Source organism: Leopardus geoffroyi, chromosome B2, assembly GCF_018350155.1.
Source record: "Leopardus geoffroyi isolate Oge1 chromosome B2, O.geoffroyi_Oge1_pat1.0, whole genome shotgun sequence".
In the NCBI taxonomy this organism is placed as follows: Eukaryota; Metazoa; Chordata; class Mammalia; order Carnivora; family Felidae; genus Leopardus; species Leopardus geoffroyi.
In genome coordinates, this window is record NC_059332.1 from 1,662,052 (window position 1) to 1,688,262 (window position 26,211).

The 26,211-nt window shown below is 46.9% G+C and overlaps 1 protein-coding gene and 2 non-coding genes across 4 annotated transcripts in view; all 3 read left to right on the forward strand.

Moving 5' to 3' along the window:
• LOC123609414 (zinc finger protein with KRAB and SCAN domains 4-like) overlaps positions 1–26,211 on the forward strand; it is a 455,099-nt gene that overhangs the window by 106,973 nt on the left and 321,915 nt on the right. The gene's annotated exons all lie outside the window — the stretch shown is intronic.
• Positions 4,860–4,931, forward strand: TRNAA-CGC. Its single transcript has one exon. It is a non-coding gene; the product is annotated as a tRNA-Ala (tRNA).
• TRNAA-AGC lies at positions 19,636–19,707 on the forward strand. The gene has a single exon. It is a non-coding gene; the product is annotated as a tRNA-Ala (tRNA).

Consider the following 26,211-nt stretch of genomic DNA (forward strand, 5'->3'; position numbering starts at 1 on the left):
CTGTAGGAAAAGCACCTCTCCCGCTGGTTGGTACGTTGTGGTATTTCCTCCAGAAGTGAAGAGGAACTCCTGAATTCCTTCTGATAAGATGCTTCATATTTCATATTCTTCTACAATCTTTTTTCTTTCTGATATCTAAAGGCTGATACATTTTTTTCTGTGAATGATCTAAGATTGTCTTCTAACCAAATCATTCACTCATAAAATGGGTGTGTTGAGATTGGAAAGAGGTTTCTGACTTTCTGCCAGTACATATTCCCTCCATAACTTCCTGCAGGCAGAAACCCATATTTAAAATTTCCACAACCCTCGGAATCCCTTAATATTCCAGAAATTACTTTGTAATCCACTGGGGAGAGAAATTCTTGGGTACACACACACACACACACACACACACACACACACACACACATTCAGAAGGTTGATAATATACTTTTTAAAACTATTCGAGCATGTATTTGCTTTAAAAACAAAATGTGTAACAGTAAAAAGATAAGATATATATTTGAAAAGAGATTCAGATATATGTACTTTCAACAAGGGAAGTTATAAACAAGGTGAAATTCACATCTGAAAGGACACTTAGACATACATTTGAAAAGATAGCAACTCACAGTATATATCTTGGGGCAGTTGAAATAAAGGAAGTTTCCAAAGGAATTTTTATAGGTTAAAGTAGACTTACGGGTTCTGGGTTGGGGGTGGGGGGCGGTCAGGATAATGTTAAGCTAAGGTTCCCTTTTGCCCCCAGCAAAGTGCCATCATCGAGGCAGCTGAACTCCTAGAGGGAGGTCACTCTGCCAGTTTCAAGGACTTGCCAATGGCTGTAGGCAGTAAGGGAATTTAATTTTTCATTTGCCTTAGTTTCCCCCATCACCATGACCAGCACTTAAACCCCTTTCCTTAGTTCTTGGGCGGCCAGGAGTGTCCGAGGAATATCACACATGTCCCATCTGGGGTGAGGGGGGGGGGAACAGGTGCTATAACCTGTACTTTGCCCTCAGCTTGCCCCACGCTCCCTCATCAAAGCCAGTGAGTTGTAATCTTCCATTATGGGTAAAGATGGTCCATTTAATAATTGAAGAGACAGAATTTGGGTAGTTACCTGGAGAAAAAATTGATTCCATATTCCACAGCGTATAGGAGAATGAATTCCAAATAGTGTTTCCAGTTGTGATTCAAAAATCCAAAATTATTTAAAGAAAAATATTGACAAATTTTATTTCAAGAGAGCATCTGAAAGACTGGTCAGAGTATAGTAGTTTTTCTTCAGTATATTTACTCTTTTCCTACTTTCCAAATTTTATACAATAAATATGTACTATTAGAATAATCATGGAGTCAAACAAAACAAAACCTTCTGTAGGACAGAGTGAAAACCCACAAGCAAAGTCAAAGAGAAATCTCAGACTGGGAAAATAGAATTCATATCACAAAAAGGATAGTTTCCACACATCACTAAGTGTAGGCTTGATTAGGGTGTGAGAGAAAACATGCACAAAATCTCAGTGACTTCACAATAAAAGCTTATTTCTGGCACATTACATCCCCTCCCCCCCACCCATCCGTGGGTGGCTGATGGCTCTCCTCACCAGCATTCTCAATCTGGGATTGAGAATTAGGATGATAAAGCAGTGTAGGGGAGGAAAAACATCTTTTTCTCCTACCCAGTTTAAATTCACCACCTGGGGCCCTGCAAATTAAACTGACCTAAAACACGAACAAGGGGAACGTGAGCAGACGTGGGCTAAGGCACACAGCCTGTGTTATGTGGCACTATTTCATGATGGAGCTAAAACGTGGGCTGATCCAGCATCTTAGCAGAGAAGAACACATCTGTAGAGAAGTGACAAAATAGAGGAGAAGGGTTTGGGACTTTCCTGCAGCAAACTGCGGGAAGGTCTGTTGGTGCACATGCATTGCAGCACCAACCTTCTACTTCTCCACGGCCAGAAAACTTCCTCAGGAGGGGGAATTTGTGACAGCCCTCGTTTCTCAGAAGTGTCTGCTTTTACTCAGATAAAGGAAGTTGTGGGAACGTCTTTTCAAATCTGCTGATTCTCATTTACCTCCAACTAAAAAATAATCGTTTTGCCAAAATGGCATATTCTGGGGTGGCAGACTTCAGCTTCTATCTAGAATAGTGTCCGTTGCTATTTCAGAGGGAAAGTGAGCTATGAAGAATTAGGCACCTGCTTTTAAAGTTCAAGAGAGAAGCCACATGCATCCATTTACTCATTTGGGTGGAAAAAAAAATGGTCACACCTAACTTCAAGGGAGCCGAGAAACATGTTCCGAACGTACACCCAGAAAAGGAGAAGAGACGTATTTGGGAAAATACCAATTACTACGCCCCCTTACATATAAAAGGAGCCTATGTATCAATTAGAAAGATATCCAAGATTTAGCAGAAAATTTGGCGAAGAATATAAAAAGATGGTTCACAGAAGGGAGATAGAAATGGGTCTTAAATATATGAATGTATGAAAAGATGCCCAAACTTATCGGAACAGAATTGGACACCAGAGCTAATCCAATTATGCACCAAATGGGTTGGTTATGAGTTGGTATTTAATAAAACCGAGTAATGGATATGCGGAAATTCATTATAACATCCTTTTTGTTCTTATCTATGTCAAAATGTTCTTCAGTAGAAAGGAAAGGAAAATTACACTAATTAATTCACACAAAAAGAAACAGAAAGTCTACATAAATGCATATATATTACAGAAATTAAATCAATAAACAATGACCTTTCAAAACAGAAAGTACCAGAGCCAGATGGGTTCATTGGGGAATCATACCAAACATTTAAGGAAGAAGTTATGCCAATTCTCAACAATTTCTTCCAATAGATAGAAGCATCAGGAATACTTACTAATTCATTTTATGAGGCCAGCATCACCCTAATAGAAAAACCAGACAAAGGCATTCCTATAAAGGAAAGTTAAGATCAATAGCTTTCATGAACATAAATGCAAAAATCCTTTAAAAAAATAGCAAATCAGGAGCACCTGGGTGACTCAGTCGGTTGCGAATCCAACTTTGGCTCAGGTCCTGATCTCACGGATCGGTAAGTTCAAGCCCCGCATTGGGCTATGTGCTGACAGCTCAGAGTCTGGAGCCTGCTTCGGATTCTGTGTCTCCCTCTCTCTGCCCCTCCCCCGCTCATGCTCTGTCTCTCTGTGTCAAAAATAAATTAAATAAATAAATAAATAATAGCTAATCAAATCCAACAATGTGCAAAAAAGAGTTAAACATGATGCCCACGTGGGGTTTACTGCAGGTATGCAAAGCTAGTTGGACGTTTGAAAATCAGATGACCTAATCCACCACACCAACAGGCTAAAGATAAATCACATGACCATATCAATAGATGCAGAAAAGCATTTGATAAAAGTCCAACTCTCGTTTATGATAAAAATTCTCAGCAAACTCAGAATAGAAGGGGAAATCTTCAGCTTGATAAAGAGTATGTATCTACAAAAATCCCGTAGCTAACGTTATTCTTAACCATGAGAAACTCGAAGTTTCTGGCTAAAGTCAAGAGTAAGGCAAGGAGGTCCCCCTCAGCACTCCCCAATATCCGTGAAGTACCAGCTCACAGAGTGAGACGAAAAAGTGAAATCAAGTGTGTAGGGAAGGAAGGCCTGCATTGGTCCATCATTACCCCCCAAGCGTGTTAGGGCTCCCTTTCAGTGTTGCGCCTGGTAGGAGTTTTGACAAATGGATAATGGCACCATCACAGCATCACTCGGAGTGGTTTCTGGCTCCAAGAAACGAGTTTCCTCATCCCACGCGCCCCCAGCACTAGGTGGCGCTGGTGTTCTGGGTCTGGGCCATTCCACCCAGTAGGCGTGTCCTGGCGTCTCCTTACTGCTGTCACTTGCACCTCCCTGACGACACAGGTGGGACATCCTTCCCGGTGCTTATCTGGACTCCGCATGTCTCCTTTGGTGAGTGTTAATGTATTGGGCCTGTTTGGTTTGCTTTGGTTTTAATCAGAGGTTTGTTTTCTCACTGCTGAGTTTGGGACACCGGTCCGCTATCAAATCCGTGCCTTGGAAGTATTCCTCCCGGTCTACGGCTTGTCTGGTGAAGTCCCACTAGTCAGTTACCCTTTTTATGGATCCTGCGCCTTCGCTGCTGCCACAGTTTCTTCTGAACAGTCGCTGTTCTCTCCCGTCTAACTTCCGAGGTGACAGGAGACCCTGGAGGGTGGCTGCCGCGGGGTCTGCGGTAGTTCAGGGGGTCTGGTGCGGGTCCCCCTCTTGCGTGCAGCCCTGCGGGGTCTCAGCTGGACGCGATCAAACAGAAGCTGGCACACGGTCAAGAAAAGAGGGAAGCAAGGAATCGCCGGCTTCTCAAATGGAAGACTCTTCACGAAGTCCAGGTTCGCGGTGTCCGCCGCGGTGACAGCCGGAGCCGAGCCGTGGCCTCCGGGGACGAAGATGTGGGCAGGATTTCCACGTTTCCATCTACCCGGACAGGCGTTTCTCTGAGCGGGATCAGGTCGGGGGCGGCACCTCCCCAGATTCATTCACCTTTCCAACATGTGGGTCGCGTTTTCCATAAGTCCTTGGCTGGTGGAGGGTTCTCGCCAGGGTCCCCGAGGACCCCCGCGTGCGCCCTGCCCGGTGCTCGGTGAGGCCGGCGGGATGGGAAGCAGGCGTCCGCAGCTCTGCTCGCTGCAGCCTAGAGCTGGAAGCTGGCGCCGCGTGCGGGATGCAGGCCCTTGGTGACACCCAAGGAGGCTGCGGATGGGATTCTTCCTCGCCGACAGCCGCGCGCAGGCCCAACGCCGAATAACCCGCGCTTTTAACAGGACAGGGAGGCTGCCCAGCCGGTGCCCTGCGCCAGGGGATGTAGCTCAGTGGTAGAGCGCATGCTTCGCATGTATGAGGCCCCGGGTTCGATCCCCGGCATCTCCACGGTAGCATTTTATCCCCATCCTTCCCCAGTTCAGCCTCTGCTCTAGAATCGCCAGAGAAAACAGTTTTTTTTTTTTTTTTTTTTTTGGCCCGTTCTCATTTTTGCTGTTGCCATTCTCTTTAGGTCGAGCTATTTCCCGTCTGCCTATTTATTTTACTGCCATTTCATTAACTACCCACAGTAACTAACATTCCCTGCTTTCTGAAAACTCCCCTGGGGTGCAAAGCCAGAGGGGCCATCTTAAAAGTAAGTTCATCCTATGAAAGCGTCCAGGAGGAGGGAATACAGGTGCGTATGACAGAATGATTTAGCTCCATTCAGTGAGGTCCCATCCATTCCACTTACCCCCGGAAAATAATCAGTAAACGCAAAATAGCTTTTAGTAATTATTTCAGGGGAGGGAGGGGGGAGGATTCCTGGTGTTGAGGTGGGAATTGGGTGTCAGTATTCAAGGGTCCACCCGAGGGCCATTAGAATAATTTCTTCATATGCTGTCCTTTCCATTTCATTTCTGTTTGGTTCTTTGGCTTTACTTAAGGATTCTGGGCAGGGGAGGCTGGTCAGTGCAGGAGGTTGCGGAAGGCAGTAAGGTTAGAAATAGCCCACGGGTGGGAAGAAACCCATAAAAGATTGCCTGACAGCCCTGGAGGCCCAAGTGGCGCTGCCATCTGGCATCTCTCACCAAATGGATTTTTAGGCATATGTGATTTCCGATGGCACTTACGTTCATTCCTTGATTCAACTCGGTGCTTTGAACTATTGATAATAAATAGCAACAATCTACCGTTTCTGTGAACATTTAAAAATACGGTAAACTGATACTATGCATTCGCCTGCCCTTATTATAAGGAAATCCAATAGTTTACTTATTGAGGCTTTGTCGGGTGGCTTTTGTTTATTACTGTGTAACCGCACTATGAATCAGTGGATGGAACCGGAAGGAGAGGAAGAGGATTTATAAGCCGGATTTGCAGCTCTCTCATAAGCACCGTACTGGGGGCTTGTAGGAGACACACTGGGACACAGCAGAGGGCCGGATCGATTCTTCTTGAGGAGGTGGGTCAGGCAAAGCTTCACAAGAGCAGAGACTGGTGATGGGTATTAGAGAACCAGTGCGAGGTTCACAGCGGGAAATGAGGATCATAGAGTTACTGTAGTCGTAACAAACATCGTGTGCACGGCATGAAGCCATGGCAGAAGACGTTGGAAGACTTGGGTCGCTATGTGAGGCTGGATCACAGGATTCAGTAGGGAAATGTGGGAGATGTAGGACTGTGTGATTCAGCGAGATTTTGGACTCTATCAGTCAGTGTTCTTGGTTGCAAAAAGCAAAGACTGCATATGGTTCACTTAAGTGGGGAAGAATATCTGCTTGGCCCGGTTTAGATCCATGCCAGCAGCCTTGAAAGCAAGCATCTGACTCTAAAACTGTCAGATTCCCTGAACATAACAAAGAAGCACGCACGCACACACACACACACACACACACACACACACACACCACATTTCCAATGACCACGTCCCCATGTATGGATGCCTTCCCAAAGGATCCAGCAGGCAATGCGGAGACAACGAAGCCTTATAAACAAGACATGGCCACAATCGGATTTTAATTTTACAAAGTTAATTCTGTAATGTGAAAATGGATTGGGAATGGAGGTGAGAGAAGATGAAAACAATTCAGTCATTATTGCAAAAGTCCTGAGAGCCTGGGGAACTGCACTGAGAGGTGACCTTCAGGACATCAAAACCTGTGCTGAGACCATTCCTGAGGAACCCAGGAGTGAGAAGGCCAGAGGCTGGTGTGCTCCCAGTGACCTGGACAGTGGGCACAGCTGACTGTCTCAAAGATTGAGGTCCCGCAGGGGATCCGTCTCTGGGACGGAGCTAAATTCTAAGAGCCTTGTCTGTTTGCATCTTTCAATATCTTAATTAATCATGCCTTCTTACCCATTGTTGTCACTTCCAATGGAATCTTTTCGACTGTGGGGAACAGTTAATTGACTTAGAAACCATTTGACCGCTTAACCCACTGTCTCTCATTCTTGCTATCCCAGTTCACCACTCAAGACAAGAACCCCCCAATTCTCTACCCCATCTGGTACCTTCCAGGATAGACATACCCTCTGTCCTTCCAGTTTAATGACTTAAACGTGCAGTCTGTCTCCCCTGAATACTTCGACTCCACTCTTTATAACTCAAGTTTCCATGTTTAACAACCCATCTAGCCAAACCTTCTTGCTCTAACTTAAACTGGCTCACCCTAATGACATTGCTGCTTCAAGCAGACCCAGCACATCCTTCAACTTCAGAATCAGGAGGGGTTGGGACCTTCCTGAGGCCACATTTCCAATTTCCGAACCATTACATTTCTATCTGCGTTAAAACAACAACACTCTGGCCCTTGGGAGCTATGGTCTATCCATTATCTCATTTTCTCATCAAGAAGATTCTTCCTAGTTGAATGGATACTGAGACTGGAGCCTCACTTCTTCCACTGGGTCTTGGTGATGTCAGCGCCCAGGTAGACAGGTCACCAGATCAACAGCTTCTGGCTCCTTCCGTCTCTGTTTTCCCAATCACCTTTGCTTCTACTGTCTTTAGCAGCTCACTTCTGTGGCCATCCTCTGCACCTGAGCAGGAATCAAGATTATGCTAAAATATTAAGTCCAGGGGCACACCTGGGTGGTGCAGTCAGCTAAGCACCTGACTCTTGATTTGGGGTCAGGTCATGATCTCAGGGTCCTGAGATCGAGTCTTATGCCGGGCTCTGCATTGAGCATGGAACCCACTTGGGATTCTCTCTCTCTCTCTCTCTCTCTCTCTCTCTCTCTCTCTCTCTCCCCCCCTCTCTGTCTCAAAATAAGTAAATAAACATTAAAAAAAAGACCAATAGGACTGTCCCAGCCAGTGTAAAAAATATATACTAAGTCCATGTGGAATATAGTGATTTTTTAGGAACATGACCTCTGGAAACATAATGCTAAGGTTTAGATCCCAGCTGCCCTGCTACTGTGGGATCTGAGGCAGACCATTTAACTGATTTAAGCCTCAGTTCCATCATCTGTAAAATGGGGTGAATAATGATGCCAACTCACAGGGCTGAGTAAATATTAAATAAGATAATATATTTAATGTACTTAGCGTGATAACTGACTCATGGGAAAGAAACTCAGTGAATATTAAATCTCTAGTATGAGGATTAAGTGAGTTAAATCTTGTAAAAGTCCTTGTGATGATGCCCTGGAGTAATGTGTGTGCTCAAGAGTGTTAACTGCTATTATTAACAGTACTGAGCTCTGCGTTAGTCCCTGAGAGCTGCCGTGAGGGTAGTGTCTTCAAACAACACACGTTTACTATTTCATATTTCTAAGGATCAGAAGTCTGAAGTGGGTCCCATGGGGCTAATACCAGGCTGTCATCAGGGCTGTGTTCCTTCTGGAGGCTTCAAGGAAGGGTCAGTTCTCCGGGCTTTTCCACCTCTTAGAGGTGCCAGTGTTCCTTGGCTTGTGGCTTCTCCCTCGCTCTTCAAAGAATCTTCCAATCGGTGTCTGAGTCTGATCCTCCTGACTCCCTCTTTCCCTTACAAGGACCCTTCTGGTGACACTGGGTACAAGGACCCTTCTGGTGACACTGGGTACCATTATTCTGGTGACCAGAATAATCTCTCCATTTCAAGATGCTCAAGTCAGTCCATCTTCAAAGTCCCATTTACTGTGTCAAGTAGTATTCACAGGTTTGGAAAGTAGGTCACGGATGTCGTATGGGACCATTACGCCAGGCACTGCACTAGCTTACAACCCAGTTCTAATCTACTTCCTGGCAATTTCATCCCGTTACTTCCACAACTTCTGTTTTTCTACTGAATTGAAGCTCCCAGTTCCCTAGCTTTTCTTTCTCCCTGTGAATCTTCACTTCCTACAATTTCCTCTTTCCCTATGGCTATAGAAGGAATGTTTGTGACTGCCCAAGATTCACAGATTGAAACCTGGTCCTCCGCGTGATGGTGTTTGGAGGTGGAGCCCTCGGGAGGTGCTTAGGTCTTGAGGGTGGAGTCTTCATGACAGGATTAGTGACCTTGTAGAGGAGGCCTCAGAGCTGTCCCGTCCCTTTCACCCTGTGAGGGCACAGCAGATCCCGAATCTGCCTGCACCTTGATCTTGAGCTTCCCAGCCTCTAGGACTGTGAGAAATGCATTTCTGTTGCTTGTACACCAGCCGATCTGCAGTATTCTGTTACAGCAGCCTGCACACTCTAAGCCACACTCCCAGCCTAGAGTCTTTGACCCTCCCCTTCAAGCACATTTTGACAATGACAGCAGACTCCTTGGTTTCCTATGAGCACCCTCCCTCAGAAGTCTAACTGTAGATGACTCCAAACACACCTTCTTATTGTTTGCACAAAGATGGCTGCGTACAGCTGGAGAACATGCCATCAGGAAAGTTAGTGCCCCTCTGAGAATTGAGTGGGTCGTCAGTGCATGGTCCCCAAGGCCGGACCCAGAGTCTCCCCTGTGTCCCCACCCAGCATGAGGCCTGGGGAGCTCGGCTGCTGTTGCGTCCCCCCACCCCCGCCCCCACTCAGAACAAAAACAAAGAAGCCAGACCCTCTTCTGTACGGGTCCGAGAGGCAGTCCATACCTCCGTCCCCTCCTGTGTAAGGATTCAAGCTGGCGTCCTCTTCAGAGAGGAGAGAAGGAGCAAAGATCAATGGCATCATTGTGAATTTTGTCCCTTTGGGTCCGAATAGGACGTTGGGGACTTCAGTCCAAATTTCTATCTTTGAGGCAGAGAGAGAGGTGACTTCTGTTACCTTTGCCAATGCCACTCTTCGTCTGTAGTTCCCTAGTAAGATTTACAGTAGTTGCTTCAGTTCCTTGAAACATCTAACCCTACTTTCTGTCCCTTCTGCTAATTTTGCCTCCTACTTTAAACATAAAAATGCAATCAACTGAAGGTTCACATAACTTCCTTCACTACCTTAAAAAACGTGCGTATCCATCCTTTTTAAATTGCTGTCTGCTAAAATGAAAGAAATATCCCTTGTCTCAGTGCTACTCAAGCTTGACTATCCACACAAAATCACCTGTGAATTTTGTTAAAATGAAAATTCCAGGGGCACCTGGGCAGCTGTTGGTTAAGTGTCCGACTTCAGCGCAGGTCATGATCTCGTGGTTCATGGTTGGTGAGTTTGAGCCCCGCGTTGGGTTCTGTGCTGATGGCTCAGAGCCTGGAGCCTGCTTCAGATTCTGTGTCTCCCTCTGTCTCTATTCTTCCCCCCACTCCAGCTCTCTCTCTCTCTAAAACAAATAAACATTAAAAAAAAGAAAGAAAATTCCATGGGTCTGGGGCGAGATCTGAGATTCTACATTTATAACCAGCTCCCAGTGATGTCAGTGCTGATGAGGAAGCATAAGGCAGCCTGAGGGCCAAGCAAAAGCTAAGAATGCCCTCCCCCCTACCCCAGGTGGGATATTCTTCAGGGTCTCCTGGCTGCCCTAGGACAAAGGAAAGGACAGAACACTATGGTTGAACCGACAGAGACAGCAGGACCTGAGTCTCCATCAGTTCACAAATATCTTCGTAAATTACAAGAAAAGGGTGATCTCTTGAGTAGCTTCATCTCCAGGAACTTCCTACTGTCCTAACGTTGATGCTTTGCTAGAGGGAAAAACAACCTTTGCTTGACAACAGCTCGACCTCCAGTAATCTGTGAGTCTTCTATTAGCATATGGAAATCCCTTTAAGAAACCTCCTCTTGACTTTTTCTCCCCCAACTCCACAGCATATAAAGAGTCACCCCTCAGCTCTTTCTGCCCATGGGTCCTGTTCCCGTGTTTTAATAAAACCACCTCTTTGCACCAAAGATATCTTCAAGAATTCTTTCTTGGCTGTCGGCTCCAGACCCCACCGTTACCCCCAAACCCTATCAAATGTCACTGGTCTCCATACTACACTTTTAGTGGCAAGAACTGAACCCCCCCAGGTCTAGTCCTCCAGCTGTTCAAGCCATCGTGTCCTGCGTTTGCAGGGACCCTGTTCTGTCAATCGCTCTTTCTTTTCTCTTACATCTCTCCCTCTCCACTGCCTTCTTCTCATTATTATCTAAAATGGCTCGGGGTGCCTGGGTGGCTTGGTCGGTTAAGCGTCCGACTTGGGCTCAGGTCATTATCTCACGGTCCGTGAGTTCGAGCCCCGCGTCGGGCTCTGTGCTGACAGCTCAGAGCCTGGAGCCTGTTTCAGATTCTGTGTCTCCCTCTCTCTGACCCTCCCCTGTTCATGCTTTGTCTCTCTCTGTCTCAAAAATAAATAAACGTTAAAAAAATTAAAAAAATAAAAATAAAATGGCTCAAGTTTCTCCCCTAGCTGCATGTTCTCTTCTGGTCCCCACTCTTCCTCTTCTCTGGACGCCAGCTCTATTTCTTGAATTGCCAGTCTTTGCACGCTGTCTCTATCCCTCATCTCACTCCCCCTTCTCAGCCCTCAAATATGGCCTTGACCCCTAGAACTCCAGTGAATTGGCTACCAGAGTCACCAATGAGGCCTTTGTCTCTAAATCTAATGGACATATTTTGGCGAAGGTTGGACCTAGATGATCTTTCTTCCTACACTACACATCCTTCCTAAGCATTCTTGTATACTAGATGGCTCCAACGCCCTCAATAAGCTGACACTTCTCAAAATATATCTTTAGTCTAGCACATCTCCGCTTAGCTGCCCATGGATGCCGTGCCCTGTTTTGCCCACACGTATCTAATCAATCACCCAGGACTCCCAGTGCTACTCTCCATTACCTCTCAAAACCATATGCTACGTCCCTGCTCATTCACTCTAGTATGCATCTCCAGCCATTCTTCAAACTCCTAAACACCCACAGATCAACTTCCCTTCCCTCCTTGCACTGGGCTTTGTTAGCAAGGTCCTTAATCGAGGTTAAAACTAACCCTGCCAATGCCTGGGAAGCCAAAATTTTCCAAAGAAAAACACCTAACCATGCTCATGGGAGTCATTTTAAGTTCACAGAAACAAATATTAAATGGGTAGACACTGCTGCCTGGTGATCCCAATATTGTCCCCTAGTCATTTGCTTTCCCTGTCTTAATAGTTGCTATTTTTCATTGTGGCACAACAAGAAATATCTTCCGTGTTCGTCCCAGGTTCCTAGCACAGAGCTTCTAAAACCCTTGTACTCTCCCAAATGATCGGAACGTCTTTTGTTACCCATAAGGAGCCCCTGAATTTATGCTAATGTGGTAGGTTAGAAAGGGACCCCTCCATGGCCTTGGATTCGCTGGTCCCAGAGCAACTGAGTGGTTACAGTGTTGCAATGTTCAGCCTCAACCCCTGGCCTCTGGGAAGACAGGGTCTGAAGAGTAACCACTATAAAAACTATTGAACGACAAGAGTTGATGACCGTCCGTCTTGGTGAAGCATCCACATGCTGGGGGGGCGGTGCACCCACTTCCATGGGGCCAGATGCTCCCATGCTCAGGGCCCTCCCAGACCTTGCCCCATGTGTCTTTTCATCTGGCTGTTCACCTGTGTCTTTTATTGTATCTTTTATAGGACTTGGTCAAGTAGATACCTGACATCAAGTACTAACCTGGTAAGTAGAGTTCTGTGAGCTACTTCGGCAAGTTAATTGAATCTGAGGAGGCAATTGTGTGAACCTCCAGTCTATATGCAGTCAGTCAGAAACACAGGTAACACCCTGGACTTGTGATTGGCATCTGAATTGAGGCCATCTTTTTTTTTGTTTTTTTTTAATGTTTATTTAATTTTGAGGGGGAGAGTGTGTGTGTGCAAGGGGGGGAGGGGTGGGAAGAGAGACAGGGAGAATCCCAAACTGTCAGCACAGAGCCTGATGAGGGGCTCAATCCCACAAACCTGTGAGATCATGACCTGAGCCGAAACCAAGAGTCAGACGCTCCACCAACTGAGCCACCCAGGGGCCGTCTGGTGGGACTGAGCCCTTAACCTATGGAATCTGATAGTGTCTCCAGGTGCATAGGGTCAGATCTGAATTAACTTTGTAGGACACCCAGTCAGTGTCCGCTGATAATGGAGAATTGCTTGGTGTTGTTGGGGTGGGGAGGGGAACACATCAGACTCACTGTTACCTGACACTGGGTTTATCTCGGGGGAGGGGCGCATCAGCCAAAAGACCCAACCAAGCCAAAGAGTAGGGAAAGGAAGGGTTTTATTTGCAAGAAATAAAGGAGAACACCAGGGATATTTCTCAAAGCAGTGTCTCCTCAAAAATAAAACTGGGAAGTTTTAGCCTAAGAGTGCATCCATATTCATGAAGGGGCTTTCACAATGGGGACTTCCGCATGGAACTGGGACAGAAGTCATGTTAAGGTGACAGACCAACTTCTTTATTTCCCCCATTTTCCAGCCCCTGACAACCACTTTTCTGCCCTGTTTTTTATGAGTTTGACTTTCGCCCACCCTGATTCCACATAGAAGTGACACCTTGCCATATTTATCTTCTCTGTCTGGCTTATTTCATGTAACATAATGCCCTGAAGGTCCACCAATGTTGTCACAAATGGTAGAATTTTCTTTCTCGTGGCTGGATAGTACTGCACTGAATATATATGCCACATCTTCTTTACCCATTCGTTTGTTGGTGGACACTTAGGTTGTTTCCATATATTACGATTGCAATTAATGATGCAGTGAACATGGGTGAATAGATATCTCTTCGATATCTATCTTAATTTCTTTTGAATATTAAAAGGTGATTCTAATAGCCAAATTCCAGTGTGTGTGTGCAGGGAATTTCCCCACACCAATAAGCAATGCTCTGTGTGTCAGCTGAGTGTCCTAGCGTTCAGCTGTATTCTGACGCTCTCTACCTGGAAATAGAATTGGATCCCATAGGTTAAGGGCTCCGTCCGACACAACTGCCTCTCCTCTCCCCTCCTCTGCTTCAGATGCCAGTCACAAGTCCAGGACACCATCTGTACTTCTCACTGACTGACTATAAATCAGAGGTTTCCATGACCCTCCCTCCTTGGGTTTGATTAATTTCCCAGAACAGATCACACTGCTCAGAGAAACAGTTTACTTACTGGATTAAGAGGGTATAACTCAGAACGCCAGATGGAAGAACTGCTTAGGGAAAGGGCATGGAGTTTCTCTGCCCTCCAAGTGTGCCACTCACCCCCAGTCTCTACGTGATCACCAACCCAGAAGCTTTGTTCCAAATCCTGTTCTTTAGGGTTTCGGTGCAGAGAAATCTCCGTGCTTAGGCACGACTACGCAGGCATGATCGATAAAATCGTTGCCCATTGGTAGTTGATTTGACCTTCAGCCCATCTCCCCTTCCTGAAAGTTAGAGAGGTGGGGCTCGAAGTTCCAACCTTTGCTGCCGCCGGGCTGGTTCTCCTGGCACCCAGCCCCCAACGGCAGAAGCCGTCACTATTAACATAACAAAACACATCTTTGCCTCTCTAATGACCTAGGAAATTCTGTGGGTTTTAGGAGCTGTGTGCCAGCAACAGGATGAAAACCAAATACAAATTTTCTCTTATTATAAAGCACAATATCACAGACATACACACGCGGAAGTGGAGTTGCTGGATCATATAGTAGCTCTGTTTCTAATTTTTGAGGAGCTCTATATTTTTAGTGGTGGCTGCTCAAATTCCCACCAACAGTGTAGACGGGTCCACTTTTCTCCACATCCTTGCCTACAGCCCTGACTTTTTGCCAATAGCCATTGGAACAGGTGTGAGGTGATATCTCATTGTGGTATTTATTTGCATTTCTCTGATGATAAGTGCCGTTGAACACTTTTTCATGTACCTGTTGGCCATTTGTAGGTCTTCTTTGGAAAAGTGTCTATTCAGTTCCTCTGCTCATTTTTAAATTGGATTGTTCGATTTTGCTATTGAGTTGTATGAGTTCTTTATATATTTTGGATAGTAAACCCTTATCGGATAACTAACCAGATACATGATTTGCAAATATTTTTGCTTATTTTATAGGTTATCTTTTCATTTGTTAATGATTCTCTCTGTTGTGCGGAAGCTTTTTAGTTTGATGTCGTCCTGCTTCTGTATTTTTGTTTTTATGTCTCTGCTTTTGCTGTCAAATCCAAAAAATCGTTGTTGAGACCAGTGTCAAGGAGCTTACCCTGTGTGTTTTTTTCTAGGAGTTTTATGGTTTAGGTCTTATACTTAAGTGTGTAACCCACTTTGAGTTAATATTTGTGTATAGAGTACGATGGGGGTCCAGGTTCATTTTGCATGTGTCTGTCCAGTTTTCCCAGCACCATTGATTGAAGAGACTATCGTTTCCCTATAGTATATTCTTGGGTCCTTTGTCATAATTCATTGGCCATATACGCAAGGGCTTATTTCTGAGCTATTTTGTTCCATTGATCTATGTGTCTGTTTTCACGACAGTATCATACTGTTGGTTCCTACAGCCTTGTGGTGCGGTTTAAAGCCAGGAATTGTGAAACTTCCAGCTCTGTTCTTTCTGGGATTGTTTGGCTCTTCCATTTCTTTTGTGATTCCATACAAATTTCAGGATTTTTTTTTCTTTTACTATAAAAAATGTCATTGGGATTTTGATAGGGATTACATTGAACCTGTAAATTGCTTTGGGTAGTATGGGTACATTTTAACAACATTAATTCTTCTAATCCATGTACATGGATATATATCTTTCCATTTTCTTAATGTCTTCTTCAATTGCTTTCATCAATGTCTTATAGTTTTTAGTATATAGATCTTTACTTCCTTGGTTATGTTTATTCCTAGGTATTTTATTCTTTTTAATACAGCTATAAATAGGATTGTTTTCTTTCTTTTTTCATGTAAAAAATTTTTTTAAAGTTTTTATTTAAATTCCAGTTAGTTAATATACAGTGTAATATTAGTTTCAGGAGTACAATTTAGTGATTCAACACTTCCATACATCACCCAGTGCTCATCACAAGTGCCCTCCTTAATCCCCATCACCTAGTTCACCCTTCCCCCCACCTTCCCTCTGCTGACCACCAGTGTGTTCTCTGTAGTTAAGAGTCTGTTTCTTGGTTTGCCTCTCTCTCTTTTTTCCCTTTGCTCATTTGTTTCTTACATTCCATATATGAGTGAAATCATATGGCGTTTGTCTTTCTTTGACTTATTTCACTTAGCATAATACTCTCTAGCTCCATCTATGTTGTAAATGACAAGATTTCATCCTTTTTTATGGCTGAGTAATATTCTATTGTTTATATATACCACATCTTCTTTAAAATGGGATTGTTGGGGCGCCTGGGTGGCTCAGTTGGTTGAGCATCCAACTTCGGCTCAGGTCATGATCTCATGGTTTGTGAGTTCGAGCCCGGTGGGGCTCTCTCAAGCCCGCGTGGGGTGGGGCTCTGTGCTGACAGCTCAGAGCCCGGAGTCTGCTTCAGATTCTGTCTCCTTCTCTCTCTGCCCCTCCCCACTTGTGCTCTGTCTCTCAAAAAATAAATAAATGTAAAAAAAAATTTTTAATGGGATTGTTAATTTCTCTCAGATCATTTGTTATTAGAAACACGACTGATTCTTGTACATTGATTTTATATGCTGCAAGTTTACTGACTTGTTTATTAGTTTTCCTACATTTTGGTGGAGTCTTTAGGGTTTTCTATACATAGTGTCACGTCACCTGCAAATAGTGAGTGTTTTACTTCTTCTTTTCCAATTTGTATGCCTTTTATTTTCTCTTTTATTTTTTTATGTTTATTTATTTATTTAGAGAGAGAGCATGAGCGAGCACAAGTGGGGGAGGGGCAGAGAAAATCCCAGCAGGCTCTGCACTGTCAGCCCGGAGCCTGGCGTGGGGCTCAGTCTCACGACTGTGAGATCATGACCCGGGCAGAAATCAAGAGTCAGACATTCAGCCGACTGAGTCACCCAGGGCCCCTGATGCCTTTTATTTCTTCTTCTTGCCTGACTGCAGGAGCTAGGACTTCCAGCACCATGTTGGATTAAAGTCCAGAGTGTGTTTCCTCCCTGTACTTACCACCTGTCTTTCCAAACTCGGGGGCAGTAGTTGCTGATTTTTCAGCCTGTTTTGCTTTTTACTGGTTAGCAGGATGGAGTGGTAACTTCCAAAGTCCTTACCTATGGAATCAGAAACTGGAAGTCTGTTGGCTGGGGTTTTTATTTATGTTTTTGCCTCTGTGTTTGTTAGTGAAATTGTCCTATAATTTTTCTTTCTTAAGTTTTCTCCATTGAGTTTTGGTGGCAATATTATACTTCTCTCCTAGAATAACTTATAAAGCTTTTCTGTTTGCTGGAATATTTTGTATAACAGAGGTTATCATTTCCTTTCAGATTTCATATCCCGTGCCAATAAAATAATATCAGACTAGAAAATATATTTTATGGAAATGTTGCTCAAACTCTCGATTCAGCTTTTTAAATGGCTGTATGTTGAATCAGATTTTCTGTAACTTCTTGGGTTGGTTTTGATAACTGGTACATTTTTATACATTTTCCATTTCTCTGTTGGAATTGAGGGGACTGAAAGCGAATTTCATGATTTCTCCCATTTGAAATCTCCTAAGTGGCCACTGAAATATTCTGTTGGTTTATTTATGCAAGCATCCATCTGTCTATCCATTCACTCACTCACTCTTTAAAAAAAAATGACTCAGATATTACTTGGGCCAGTAATCCGATTACTGTAGGATTAGGGATAGCAGTGTCTTGGCCAACCTTCAGGAAGGCACGCAATGATGCCTACCTCCAGGTTACACAGTAGATAACTAATAGTCACCGCAGGCCTTAAACACATTTTCTCTTTAGTAAATAATAATTGCTTACAAAAAAATAATTTTTATCCTTTCCTTTAAGATAGCAGACTATTATCAGGAACCACACTCCCGGGAAATCGAGTTGCAAGGCTAAACGAAGACGCGTGATTGCCCTCTCGTGTTTCTCTTTTTATCCTGAGAAAACTGGTCTTTTTGCGGACTGGCTAGTGTGTGTGTCCACTAGAGGGTCCGGTACCTTCCTTGAAAACCATCACTGGCCCTGGGGAAGGGAAGGGCCATTGAACTCGAGACGACTCAGTTTTGCGCAGACTGTGTGGGCCCACCACCCCCAGTGCGGGAACACACGCTAGCCACCCCCCCACCTCCCCACCTGAAGGAGGAGCCACCTTCCTCCAGCGGGGAGGAAGGGTGTGGAGTGTGGGGCGCGGGCTGGGGGCTCCCCCAGCCGGGAGGAAGGGCGCGGGGCGCGGGCCAGGGGTCTAGCTGCGCGCAGCCGGCCGCTCCGAGCCGCTCACACGTCCGCGCCTCTGCGCGCGGCAGCCTCAGCTCTGCGCTCCTTTCTCCCCGCATCCCCTCCGTCCTTCCAGATTTGCTCTTGGGTCACCGGGTGAGCGCACTCGGGCGCCAAGCCTCGGCTCGCAACCCTTGGGGAGAAAGGGGCCCCGATGGCCGAGAACCACGTCTGTGTAGCAAATAAAGCCCCACGGAAGCCCTCCACGGTATCGCCTCTCTCACCTCCTTCCAGGCCCTTTGTTTCAAAGACGCAGAACCCCCAGTCTCCGAATTTGGGTTGCATTCTTTGGATAAAATGGGGGCCACGAGCCGAGGGCAGCACTCTACATCTCGGCCCTTTGGCTCCCCAAGTCGAGGGGAGAGGAAGCAGATCGTTCTTGTGACAGAGTTCCCTCCACCGGCCCCAGTTTTCCAAGGAAAGGTGGGGGGCTGTTTCTGGATCCCGGGAATAGGGTACAGGGCGATTGCTGGAGCCCGGGGACGGGGTGCAGGGCTATTTCTGGATCCTGGGATGGGGTGCAAGGCTGTTTCTGGATCCGGGGAATGGGGTGCAGGGAGGTTCCTGGAGCACGGGGACGGGGTGCAGGGAGGTTTCTGAAGCCCGGGAATGGGGTGCAAGGCTGGGTCTGGATCCCGAGAACGGGGTGCAGGGAAGTTCCTGGAGCCCGGGGACCGGATGCAGGGCGGTTTCTGGAGCCCGGGACAGGGTGCAGAGCGATTTCTGGATCCCGGGAATGGGGAGCAGGGCGATTTCTAGATCCCGGGATGGGGTGCAGGGCGATCTGGAGCCCAGGACGGGGTGCAGGGAGGTTTCTGGAGCCCGGAACGGGGTGCAGAGCAATTTCTGGATCCCGGGATGGGGTGCAGGGCGTTTTTGGAGCCCGGGGATGGGGTGCAGGGAGGTTTCTGAAGCCTGGGACAGGATGCAGAGCGCTTTCTGAAGTCCAGGAATGGGGTGCAGGGCGGTTCCTGGATCCCCAGACGCGGTGCAGGGCGGTTTCTGGAGCCCGGGGATGGGATGCAGTGAGGTTTCTGAAGCCCGGGAATGAGGTGCACGGCTGTTTCTGGAGCCCGGGGGTGGGGTGCAGAAGTGGGGGGAGAATTGGGGGCAGTTTGGAGGGTCCCGTTGGCAAAGCGGTTTTTCTTTCCCTGAAGCACCTGTCCTTTGGCCCACGCGCCTCCAGAGGGAAGAGCGAGGCACTGACGGGGGGAAGCTGTGGGAGCGTGTTTCTTACAGGTTCCCCATACGCGTGTCCCCGCGGTTACTGCGGGGACGGCTTGCAGGTCAGGGTTCCTGGGCAGTGGGTTTCCGTAGACAGAGATGGAAACCCGAGTTCCCCGAACCACACACGCATGTAGAGTGTGAAGGGAGTAAATTTGCATCGTTCTGTGAAGACAGTTTGGAAAAGCCGGTTCTCTCGCGGTGGGGATGTAGCTCAGTGGTAGAGCGCATGCTTAGCATGCATGAGGTCCCGGGTTCGATCCCCAGCATCTCCAGCCTTTTGTCCCCTCGCAGGGGACACGGCTTCCTTCTTGCTTCCGGCCCGGGTCCATCCCCGCAGAAGCCGATTAATCTTACCCCCCTCCCATCCCCCGCGGCAGCGGTGTGCGGGGCTGTCCACGGAACCCCGCCACCGTCTCCACTGCGTGCCTGGCCGCGCTTGCCCACAAAGCGAATCAGGAGCGGCTCCCCCCTCCCTCCCCCGCCCATGCAGGAAGAAAGCCTTGGTGACTTGGTGACGTTTGTCCGTGAAAAGTCTGCACCAGAAGGTTTGCGGATGAATCCGTTATCTTCGCTGAGTTTCCAGGCCGTGGCCGCCAGAGGCTCCCCGGGGTGGGGGTGGGGTGCGGACGCGCGACAGGGAGGAGGGTCCCTCCCCCAGGTGGGGCGGTGCGGACGCGCGACAGGGAGGGGTGTCCCTCCCCGGGGTGGGGGTGCGGACGCGCGTGGGAGGCCCTCCCCCCTCCTCCCCAGCCCGACCTCTCGCCCCCGGGTGCGACCCCGGGAGGGCTGGGTCCGGGTGTGCTCTGCGCGGACCGGGTGTGCAGGTTGCAGACTCAACCCGGAGAATCTATGCCCGTAGACGCGGCGCCTGCGGGTGAGGACCGTCCACCGCCGGGTCTGCCGGGTCTCCGAACGCGGCGTCCTGTCCCTCGTGCCTCGGCCTCCACCTCTCCACCTGGGACCCTCTGTCACCTCTGCCAGCAGGGGGTTTAGGGAACGGTTTTCTGTGGCTTCGCTCCCCCCACCCCCAGGCAGGCCTCCCTAGAGTCTCAGGGACCGCAGACACGACCCTGAACGTCCCAGATTCCTAGCAGTGCAGGAGCCCGGCCTAAACTGTGACCATGACCAGCATCCTTTATGTCAGACCTTAATATCCCCGTCTGTCACCATGGCTGGCCCCCTGACTCCAATGGTGTCTACTGAAATTCTCTCCGAATACCCTCAAAGGTGGGATGAGGGATAAGGCATGTCATCTGCAGGTTTTTTCCTTTCTCAGTTAGGCTAAAGTAATCTAGAGACGCCACTGGCCACTCAGATAGTCGCAGATATCTGAGCAGTCCCCAGGCTGGCCACGTCAGGGGCAGCTGGAGGCCACCAATCGGATGGAACTGAAGTTCTGCACGTTCAGTTCCATTAAGTAGAGAGAAGAGGGCTCTCTCTCCCTCTCCCCCACCCTCCTTCCCTCTCTCTCCCCCTCCCTTTGTCTCCCTCTTCCACACATCTCTGTCACTCTCTCCCTCTCCCCTCCTCTCTCTCTCCTCTCTCCCTCTTTCCTCTCTTTTTTTCTCCTTCTTTCCCTCTTCCCCCCTCCACCTCTGTCTCTGTCTCTCCCCTCTCCCCCTCTCTCCCCCTGAGGTCCCTAGTTTGCAAAGCTGGTCATTGGGAAGAAAGGAGATCATCTAATAATTGAGGGCCATCTGGGACAGAAGGCATATACCCTAAACTCTGCTCCCCCAGATTTAAATTTGGAGGTATCTCTCAGTGATCTAAGAGACTCTGATATAGACTCACAAGTTTCCTGAAATAAAATTACTCCTGGAATGTGGGGATTGATATTGGTAACTTGGGGCTATGTCTTCATAAAGGAGGGCTTGTTTTAATGTGTCATGTGATTCTGGCTCCCTGATAGGAAGATAATAATGTCTTTAACAATATTTCAAGAGATGACTATTTTAATCACATAAAGCCAGATCTCATTTTTTTTGTAGTTTTTTTTTTGTTTGTTTTGTTTTTGGCCCAAAGAATATTAAGAGGAGCAAAGATAGAAAGCAATGCAGCTATTTTCTAAGAACACAGAAAGGAGCAGAGCTGACATCTGGGGAAAATGCGATTTGCTGATCTTTATTCCTTAGCATGGAAAAAGCTAAGGACTCCTTTTATTTAGGAACAATGAAATTTCTCTGAGCCCACACTGAGTTTGACTCCATTTAGCCGTCTCTACAGTCTTGTGGCTAGAGAAAATTAGACGCGAACCTAGGTCGTTTCATGAAAAAGAAATACACCTTATTCTTTTCATTTCAAGGAGAATGAGACGTAGCCGACCTGCGCGGTAGTACTGGGCCATCCTCGCACGGTTTAATCTTAAATTGCGACCATGGGCCTCTTGGTAATTGAAAATAAGATATGTCCAGGTATGTAGATAGCACAGAAGGCTAATCTCTTTTCTCTCCTGCCTGTATTGGGTCTTCAGGTATGAAGAGAGGACAAACCAGATGAGGAGACAAGCCAACTGCAGTTCTCATGCAGACATTTCCATAGAACCAGACTGCATTCCGGGCACCAGGATGTCAGCAGAATGCAGCAAATCTGGGAGAGCTTGAACACTCAGCCTGGGGTCAGGTTTAAGAGCTAGGAGTTCCTTGAGCCCGAAGGTCTTGCTGGGCTCCTGGGAGCTATACAGGTGTTTTCTCTTAGCAATTGAACATCTTACTTGGTGAGCTAGTCCGTGTTCTCCAGAGAAATAGACCAGTGCTGTGTGTGTGTGTGTGTGTGTGTGTGTGTGTGTGTGTGTGTGTGTAGAGACAGAGAGACAGAGACAGAGACAGAGACAGAGACAGAGAGAGGGAGAGACTTATTTTAAGGAACTGGCTCACTCAGCTGTGGAAGCCGGCAAGTCTGAAGTCTGCAGGGCAGGCTGAAAAGTCTGGCAAGAGTTGACGGGGCAGTCTTGAGTGCAGAGGCAATCCAGAAGCCGAATGTGTCCTCCTTGGGGGAACTACTCTTAAGGCCATCAGGTGTTTGGATGAAGCCTACCCACCTTATGGAGGGTAATCTGCTTTACTCAAGGTCTACTAATATAAATGTTAATCGCGTCTAAAAGAAATATGTTCACAGCCACAACGAGACTGGGTTCTGACCGGACGGCCGGGCACCACAGCCTAGCCGAGTTGACACATAAAATTAAACTGTCACACTTTGTTCTTAGGTCCTGGCATTCTCTTGTGTCAAATTTTATCTAACAAAAGTCTGCCAATTCTCCAGGGAAGCAATGATCCCTACCTTTGTGAAGAAATAGGAATCACTTTGAGGAAGAATGGCGTGTGTTCTAGGAAAGCCACAGTGTGGTGGCCCACGGATACATTGTTTTGTATCTAAATGGAGCCACTTAGGGACAAAGACCATTTCTCTACCCTTTGCTACTTTCCTTGGGCATTGGATTCATAGACTTGGAAGTCTAGAAATGGCAGCAACACTTGATTACGGAAGAGGCTCTATTACGTGTGAAGCAACCAGGCTCATGCTCGGAGTTTGCAGGTGCGCTGGCCTCCAGCTCCACTTCCGTATTCTTCTTCTAATGTGATCATGTGCAAGTTTATGCAAAACATTCTGTTATTAAAATTAATTATGAGATACTTAAGATATTAACACAGAGAATGTTACAATAGACCTCATAAACTCATTATCCAAATCTTTCTTCTTCTAGGAAAATGATGGACCCCTACCTTTTCGTTTCCCTTCCTCTCTCCATGTGGACCCTTGCAGTCTACACCTTACACTAGAAGTCTGTTGTACTGACCCCCTAACAGCCCACTCTGCCCTCTGCACTGCCTGCCCCTCTCCTGTCTTCTTCAAAGTGCCTTTTCCTGCACCCCCACGTATCCTGGTGCGGATTGCCCGCCACCTCCGTCCCAGATCTCACTCACCCATGCTCCCCACATTCCCCACTCTTTCGCCTCCCCCCTCAACCCCCCTTGGAGGCTCTGGCCTCTGTGTGCTCCTCACTCAGCCTTTGCTTTTGCTCCCCTTGTAATGGCCCCTTACCTGGTTACCCCCATTTGATCCTTCTCCCCCAAGCCTCCATGGTATCTCTGTTCTTAACTTTTCCTTCCCAGGCTGAAGCTGTCCCCTTCCCAACACATCAGGGGTTCCAATTCTGAGTGCCCCATATTTCTTTCCATGTCTCCCCACCTCTGGTTGTTTTCTGGAACTTTGGACCTGATCACTGATCAGACACATATTTCTGTTTGTGCTTGCCTGACTGCCTTCCTTTCTTTCTCTCTCCCTCCCTACCTCCCTCCCTCCTTCTTTCCTCCCCTCCCTACCTTCCTCCCACCCTTTCCCTCCTTCCTCCTCCCTTCCTTTCATTTTCCTTCCTTTCTCCTTTCCTCTATCCCTCCCTCCTCCCTCCCTTCCCTTCCTCCTTCCCTCCCTTCATTCCCTCTCTCATTCCTCCCTCCTCCTCCCTCCCTCTTCCCTTCCTTCTTTCCTTCCTTCCTTCCCCGCCTACTTCCCTCCTTCCCTTCCTTCCTCCCTTCCCTTCCTTCCTCCCTTCCCTTCCTTCCTTTATTCCTTCCCTCCCTTCCTCTTCCTTGCTTCTTTCCTTCCTTTCTCCTTCCTTTTTTACTTTCCTTTTCTTTTTGCTTTTGAACTTGAATTTTTGTCCAGCTTTTTAGTTAGGACATAGGAACCTCTTGCACTTTCCTCCCATTCCCCCTTATTCAGTAGTTCCCTTTTAAAATAAATTTATTTCAGTTAAGTTTGGGGCAAAACACAGGAAAAAACTTAGTTCTTCCTCAGAGGAGGATGCCTAGGACAGCCATAACCAAATAACACAAACTATGTGGCTGAAACAATAGAAGTCTATTACCTGGCAGTTCTAGAGGCTACACATCCAAGATCAAGGTGCAGGCGGGGTCTTTTCTCCTGCTCTATGCTCCCCCCACCCCCAGCTTCTAGTGGTTTGCTGGAATCCTCCTTGTCTTGTGGATGCATCACCCAGATGCTGGTGTTCATGTTCACACGTGTGCATGTCTGCCTCCAAATCTCCCCTTGTACAAGGACAGGAATATATATGGATCCATAGTACATATATAATATATCAGAGAGCCCCACCCTACTCCAGGGTGACTTTATCTTCACCAGTTATATCCCATTCTGCAGGCCTGGGGGTTAGAATGTCAACATACGGATGTTTAGGGGGACGTAGTTCCACTGATGACACCCGTTAGCTAGTGGTACATCAACTCACCCTGTTCTCAACAGAGAAAGCACTCAGAGGGTCATGAGAAATCACTGCAATCACGAAAAATCTCCAGGCTCCAGTATCCGTGCTCCCTTATGTAGCTATTTTGCGTCTAATGTTAGTCAAGCGATTTTACATCAAATGGGCCCATAGTCTCGTGGTGTTTGCTGTTTCAGTTCACTCACAGTCCTTTCCCTGTGCAAGTCCACTTCTGGGGGACCCTCGCTGGAATAGGTTCCCCGGCTTCTGCCTCTTTTTGCTTTCATGATAATTTTATTTAAAGTGCCTTCCAGACCTTCCCACCACTGGAGCTTGGTCAGGTTTATTTCATTGCACCTCAGCACAGATTCCTATTTTGGTTAAATGCCTGGGATTAACTTGAAAGTATTACAGATGTCTTTAAGTGCTACCTGTATCATTTATACACACACATAGTTTTTTTTTTTTTCTAGAAGAAAAATCTAGTAAAGAGCAATGACCAAGAAAATGTACTGAGCCATGTACATAGGGAGTACTATGTACTTAACTATGTTACCGGCCCTGTTAGGCATTCATCTGTTATCTTGTATTTCTTTTATTGTAACACTTACAATGTTTAGTGACATTTCTCCTTTCCTTTCCTACCATCTGTGGCCATCTTGTACCTAGTTGTATCCACAGAAGTCATTTCAGCACCTGACACATGCTAGGTTCTCAGTAGTACAACTCTTGTTGGCCATACTTCACTGAAAATGTTGACATTCCAATTGAACTTTTTAAAAATTATTTTTTTATTTTTTATTTTAGAAAGGGGGGCACAAACAGGGAAGGGGCAGAGAGAGAGAGAGAGAGAGAGAAAGAGAGGATCCCAAGCAGGTTCCATGCTCAGCACAGAGCTCATGTGTGTGTGTGTGGGGGGCAGAGGGGGCTCAAACCCACGACCCTGGATCATGACCTGAGCCTAAATCAAGACTCTGATGCTCAACGACTGAGCCACCCAGCTGCCCCCCAATTGCACTTTTGTGACTGAAATTTATTCAGTCCTTATCATAAACAATGCAGCTAATTAGAATTCAGAAATGCCGGGGTCCCTGGCCCAATTATGACTTGGGGTGCTGGTTTCCACACTCAGTAAATCCACAGTATCTGGAGTACACAGTAAACACTGTCCTAGCCACAGAAGTTTGCTAACAGACTAAGTTGAAAAGCGATCATCTGGTTCGCAGACATGTGTTTACACTCTCTACCAAAACACTGTGAGTGGAATAGAAAATGGCAAGGCCAGAACATTTGATTCAAGAAAGGAATTTAAAACGACTTTGCGATTCGAGGGCCTCCTCATGCAGAATTCCTTCTAGCCTCGCTTGGATGGATACAGAATTCAGGAGTCCTCGGTCTTGCATTTTAACCGGGCAGCGGGAGCTGGGCGGACGTGCAGCGTCACCTTCTAAACCAGCGACTTCACTCCCCTCCCTGGTAGCACTTTCTTCTAATTAAAGGCAGAAAACCTGGGTGCAGTCCTTGACAGTTTAAGAATGAATGCTTGGTTGCGTGA